This window comes from Chenopodium album, chromosome 20 (genome assembly GCF_948465745.1).
Source record: "Chenopodium album chromosome 20, dcCheAlbu1.1, whole genome shotgun sequence".
NCBI lineage: Eukaryota > Viridiplantae > Streptophyta > Magnoliopsida > Caryophyllales > Amaranthaceae > Chenopodium > Chenopodium album.
Window position 1 is genome coordinate 38,322,882 of NC_137853.1, and position 7,066 is coordinate 38,329,947.

Here is a 7,066-nt window from a genome sequence, read left to right on the forward strand (position 1 = left end):
TCATTTCTATTTTCTATGGTCTTTGAAACTTATTTTTAACCACTAATGTCTTCAGTAATGTATTATGAATAAAAAATTATAAAAAAATTTAATATTATTAAATTGAACTACACATTGAGACTAGAGCTGATCACACTTAGTCCGCCCATTGATCACCTCTAATTGAGACAAATTCAACTATATATATTTCACATTAATTGAAATTCTCAACGATAACCCCCAACTTTTGCTATGCACCAATGGTGACCTCCCTTTTTTTTTATTATACAAAATGACCTTAGTTAACAATTTCATCTCACTCATAACCTTATTTCATTAAATATTAACTATGGTTAGATTTATAAAATAAAAAAAAAAAAAAAAAAAAAAAAAAACCACAAAAAATTAACTCAATCACCAAAGACCAGCCACCATCTCCCTTCCCGGCGACTACCCCAGATTCTTCCGACCGCCAATGACTCTACCTAGGCTCCCCGACCGGGCGACCGCCGGTGACTCTGCGCCAGCTCCACCGCAACCACCTCCAATTGAGATTCCCAATTCCGCACCCACAACCCTCCCTCTCTCTCCTCCTTCTCACCTCACAACCCAAACCACAAAATTACCAAACCACCAAATTCTTCTCTTGCTTAATTCTCAGGCTAGGTTTCCTAGCAGAAATTCGACGAGGTCGGTGTTTTAGATGAGGTAATTTCTTTCACCTTCGTCGCCTTTTTCTTCGGATTTTAGAGATCTAGGTTTAAAACCCTTTGGCCGCAACTTGTACCTTGCCGGAGAATCTTGAAAATGGCCGGTGGTAGATGGAACTGGAAGAAAGCGAAGAGTAGTACACCTTCGCAATTCATCCCTAGCCTCACTTGGGATTTCGGGTCACCGTCCCGGAAGGAACTCCTTCCTCGCAAAATCTGGGCGAGGATCTTCTGGATGTTGTTGTCCCCGACCTTGACCATCGATTCTCACCATTCTCACGGCAAAGCGGTGAAAATCGAAGGTCAAAGGGGTGAGAGTTGTGAGCTTAGGGTTCGGATCTAGGCGGAGGAAAGGGTGGAGGTGATTAATCGGCGGTTTAATGGGAGGTCGGCGTTTTAGATGAGGGGTTCGATGGCTCCGGTGAGGGTGGAGCTACGTTTGGTGGGGATGAGGGTGAAGGTGGTGGCTAAGTTGGTGGTTTTTCTATTTATTTATTTTTTTTTTCAAGCTAACCATAGTTAGTTTTTTTTTTTAACTAATAATACTCATTAATGTCATAAGTGAGATAAATTTCATAATTAAGGTCATTTTGTATAATAAAAACAAAGGGAGGTCACCATTGGTGCGTAGCAAAAGTTGGGGGTTACCGTTGAGAATTTCCCATTTTTTTTTTTTAATAAAACAATGAGAATATGTGGTCAAAGTTATTAAAGTTTATTCCTGAAAAAGAGATATAAGCACTTTAATTTAAAACAGAATAGTAGAAAAAGAAGAATTACCTTCAAATTTGACACTTCAAACGTTTCATTATTTAAGAAAAAAATAACGAATTTTCTCGAGGAATTAATTCAAAGCTCAATTTAGTCATTTAAAGAAACTTAATCACAAGATATTTTAGGAAAAAGAAAGATAAGACAATATTGTTTAACATATTAAAGGAATCTAAGAATATTCAATGAAGTCGCTTTGGCCGAGTGGTTAAGGCGTGTGCCTGCTAAGTACATGGGGTTTCCCCGCGAGAGTTCGAATCTCTCAGGCGACGTTTTTGATTTTTTTTAATTTATCAATAGGATTGTTTGATAACTATATTTTAAATTATTTGTAACATAATAACACAAGAAGTTGCAGTAGCACTTTGGTTAAATCTACAATTGAAATGGGATTCCTGGTTCGAATCCTGGCTGCAGCAAAAAAATTTTATTACAATCATATCATTATTTTCTCATAAACTCGTATCATATATATATATATTTTTTGTTTCATACCCAGGTGTAATACATACGTAAATAATATGCAGCGATTAGTTTAATTCGTGGAATATATTTTTAGATACAAATTAATTTATTAATAGGATTGTTTGATAACTATATATTAAATTGTTTGTGACATTATAACACAAGAAGCTGCAGTAGCACTTTGGTTAAATCTACAGTTGTAATGAGATTCCAGGTTCGAATCCTGGCTGCAGCAATTTTTTTTAATTACAATCATGTCATTATTTTCTCATAAACTCGTATCATATTTTTTTTGTATCATACCGGTGTAATACATACGTAAATAATATGCGGCGATTAGTTTAATTCGTGGAATATATTTTTAGATACAAATATTGGTATCATAAATCGATGCCAAGAGAATATCTTAAACAAAATTCTGAGGATTTATAGTATCACATTAAAATGCCAAAGAATATGTGTAATTTTGATGGAAAAAAGCAGTCTAGTCTAAACATCCCTTTCAATTTAAAGATTGATACTAGATGTTGGAGATCAATAGAACCCAATGCCTTATCATTTATACCCCACCATTTTAACTCGTGTAACTCCGAGTAGTATAAATTGCATTGCATAACATGTTTCTTGTTATGACTGACAAGCGACTTAAATTTGTTTGGTATCATAGTTTGGTTAGAAATGGGTAATCTGCATCCTGAGGCTCAAAGTGCACGCGTGGTGGAAGCATGATTGATTGATCTTCTTCCGTTTTTGAGCCTCTAGATGCAGATGATCTGTTTCTTGCCAAGGCTCGCTCTCTATTCCACTTGTGCACCGCGGCACCAGCATGATCATATATGACTTCATGAGTCTTTGAGGTATATACATGATTACATATAGGCTTGTTTCGGCTATATTGTTCCAAGCAGGCTAGCATCATCATGATCCAAGAGCTCGAATTTAGTAAAAGATTGAGTTCTTATGCAATACCTCAGATATGAAAATTTGCAAGTCGATCAATTTGGACATAATTTTCCAAAATGTTAGGTTTAGTTTGTTGGTCAAGATTATGGTTTAGTAAACATGCTTGTGAAGTTAATTGGCTGATGATAGGTGAGTTTGTAAATATTGTAATACTGGGCCTGTTCTGAACTTAAGCTGAAGAGAACATGCCTTAAATCTACATACGTTTACTATTGGAATATTTAGTTTAATGCATTAATAACAAAGACAGAACCTATTATACTACTCAGCTACTCCTTATACCTTTCATGCACTTGATTATCAGAACATTAAACAGCACCAGCACTGTTTAGAACTTGTGTAATGCACGGACTTAATCAAATTTATTTTTTATTATTATTTTAGCATTAATTTACAAAAGAAACAACGAATATGTTGAATCAATAGGAATTAATTTTGATAAGTTAAAAATTTAAAGGAATAACAACTATGAGATGAAACAAACAAGACCAAATTTATTAACATCCTTAATACGTTATAAACAAACATGGCCAAATTATGTTAGGTAGTTCTTTATATGTTGAATCAATAGGATTTAATTTTAATAAGTTAATTGTAAGGAAGAGTAACTATGAGATGAAACAAACATGGCCAAATTATGTTAGTTAGTTCTTACGTATATGTTTATACTAATTCAGAATTTTATTCATTCAAATCAACAATACACATGAACTACCAATGAAAGGTAAATTTTAATTTGTGAAATCACTTGTAATTATTGAAAAAAATCACCTTTAAAAAGTAAAAAAAAAAAAAATGAATCAAATTTAATTTAATGAAAATTAATATTGATATTTCATAAGTTATTTGTGTTTATTTTAATAAAATCAAGTGAACTTTTTTTTTTGACACAAAAATCAAGTGATGAACTTGACCATTGCTTTGAGTTCTTTATCATTCTTCGGTGATTCTAGGCCACGAATCATAGCTGCAAATTTATAAGACGTTAGATTGTATGTTACACATAACTTTCACTTCTATATACTCAAATTGCATCCAAGACTTGAATTACTCTGCAAATGTTAATCATATATACGCGTAGTCTTAAATTATTGGTCACGCCTAGTGTAATATATACTCCGTATGTACTTACCAGTTACCTACAGATGTTGGTATCACAAAGCGATGCCAAGAGAATATCTTATAAACAAACCTGATGATTGAGAGTATCACATTTATTTGTATGCCAAAGATCGAATATTTGTAACATTGATGATAAAAAGCAGTCCAGTCCAAACATCCTTTTCAACTGAAAAAATAGGAAGCCTGACGTATGATTGGCTGAAAAAAGAAAAAAAGATTGATGCTATTTGTTCAAGATTAATAGAACCCAATGCCTTATGTCCCACCATTCTACTACTAGTATAAATTGTTTGGTTCGTCACTAATTATGTATGTATGTAACAATCAAGCAAGGTTCGATTTCATAGTTTGGTTAGAAATGGGTAATCTGCATCCTGAGGCTCAAAACGCGCTGTTGAAGCATGACCGATAATTTTCTGCTGTTTCTGAGCCTCTAGATGCAGATGATCTGTTTCTTGCCAATGCTCTCTTTCACTGTATTAGCTTGCTTGTCTTATGCTTACTTTCTGGTATATATGAATGATCATGAGTCTGTTCGGCCTTGAGGTTTATATGCTTGTTTCGATATATCTACATTGTTTTCAGCATGATCACGACTCCTGGAGGTTTCACAGCTTGCCAAGACTGAGACCATTATGATCAAGAGTCTCTAAGGTATATGCTTTTTTCAGCTATGTTATTTTACAAAGGCCTAAATAAATAGAATTGTGTAATATTATTCTAGATTGAATTGAATTGTGTAATAAGTATTCAAATGCAATATTGTTTGGCTTTTATCTTTTTTAACTTATAATTTCACACCAATGAATATATTTTGTCCTTCATCTTGCTAAGCGCATAAATGATAAACGACTAAAATGAGTTGAATCAAATTAAATAGTAACGTGTTTGATCCTAGCTTAATAAAACTTACCTGAAGTCTGAGCACACCCAACCTAAATTAAAAAAATTTGCTCATTTGATTTATGGTCATGATATTTCAGATTATTTGAGTTCTTTCAAGCTTTCTTGGGTCACTTTCTCCCCGCTTAAATATAATTTCAACATAGTAGGGTGTTGCATTCTTCAATAATGGGTGCAGTTATCTTCTTTCACATGTTCGGTTTAAATATCCCTTATGTTCTTTTGTTATATAAATCTCTTATGTTCTTTTGTTTTATCCATTATGTAATTCTTCTAAGTTTTTGTTCCTTTTGTTAGTTAATATTAGCACTGTCAAAACGGTTTGACAGTTCGGGTTCGGTTAAGTTTGAAATCGGTTCGGTATTAAATCGGGTCGGTTTGAAATCGGTTTAAGTGTCTCGCGGGTCGGTTTCAGTTCGGTTTAAATAGTTATCGGTTCGATTCGGTTTTGGTTTATTCTTGAGCGGTATTAATTCGGTTCGGGTTGTAAACGGTTCGGGAAGTAAACGGTTCGGTGTAGCCGAGTTGCAGTTTGTTAACGGTTCGGTGTAAACGGTTTTTATACCGGTTCAAACAGTTTCGGGTTGGAAACAGTTTCGAGTTAGAAACGGTTCAGTTTTACTTTGGTTCGGTTTGTTAACGGGTTTGCCTTTTATACGGTTTAACGTTATTCGGATCAGTTCCATTTCACGTTTATTAAATTATGGTTCGAAACGGTTTATTATTTCAAAAAGTCGGTTTTTAATCGGGTCGTTTGGATTCGGACAGCTAAACGATTTTGGTTTGAAATTTCATAGTACTTGCTAACCTTTTGTTGGTTAACAAGTTTTATATCAAGCCGAGACTTCATCACTTCATATTTAGGCATTAGGCATTATATTATACACAAATTCTCATCGATTTCAAAAATACATATCATGTTATTTCAAGTTTAGTCAAACTGATCTTACTAGTTTATTATTACGAAGTAACGTAGATTATAAAAGTTTAGTGTATTAATGAATTATTATTGTTTTACTATCACATTATTAGCCGCTTCTTATTCAATCATCTAATTGATGAGTCTTAATCATGATTTGATGAGTTATTGTGACATCGAAATTACAGTTTGATTTAATAGACGGTTCGGTTTGTAAGTGGTTCGGTTTATAAACGGTTTTTACCTCGGTTCAAACGGTTTCGGGTTGGAAACGGTTTCGGATTAGAAATGGTTCGGTTTGATATCGGTTCGGTTTAGAACTGGTTCGGTTTGTTAACGGGTTCGGTTTTTATACGGTTTGACATTATTCGGATCGGTTCGGTTTCGGGTTTACTTAAATACGGTTCGGGTCGGTTTTCGGTTTTACAAAATCGATTTTTAATCGGTTCGGTTCTCATTTGGGTCGGTCGGTTTCGGACAGTTAAACGGTTTCGATTTGAAATTTGACAGCACTAGTTAATATTGTATGTGTTTAGCACCGATTTTCTTTCAATTTGCCCTCTTGTTCTTTAAATTTGGCTATTATATATAAACTTTGAGGTTTGAGGGACACATAATTCTATTTAACCTATGTTATTCTTAAATTAGTTTATAGTGTCATTTTTAATTATTGTAATATTAAAATTGAATATTACAGAGTATTATTTAATTTATTAATTCTACATTTTTTTTTAAATATTAATTATAATTTATTAGTTATCAGTTTTGTAAAAAAAAAAAAAAAAAAAAAAAAAAAACTATGTGTAGGAGTTTTTTTGTTGATGACAATATTCTTTGTGACCTCCTCTATTGATGCTTAATTTTCACATCCAATAACATCTGTAATATTAATAAAGAACATGATATTATTATATAATGAACATTATTTATACTAACCCACTACAATCTAAAGACAAAATTCTCCCGTAAAAAAAAAAAGACAAAATTCAAAGAATATTTCAAAATAAGCAATGAAAATAATGTGACAATAAAAGTACATTACATTTAATCTGCAATCAACGAAAATTGACATTTAAAATAGTTTATCAAAAGATCTATATGTTTTTTACATTTTAACAATATGTTTTTTTTTCTTAATTCTACCTATATGTTCATTATATTTCTAAAATATGTTATTTCTGCCTTTATTTTGAACGGATGTGCATGCGCACGCATGATATATCCGCCTCCACGA

The 7,066-nt window shown here is 32.9% G+C and overlaps 1 non-coding gene across 1 annotated transcript; it reads left to right on the forward strand.

Annotated features, from left to right (window-relative positions):
- Nucleotides 1-1,650: 1,650 nt before the first annotated feature.
- On the forward strand, nt 1,651-1,732 carry TRNAS-GCU (transfer RNA serine (anticodon GCU)). The gene has a single exon. It is a non-coding gene; the product is annotated as a tRNA-Ser (tRNA).
- Nucleotides 1,733-7,066: the final 5,334 nt, after the last annotated feature.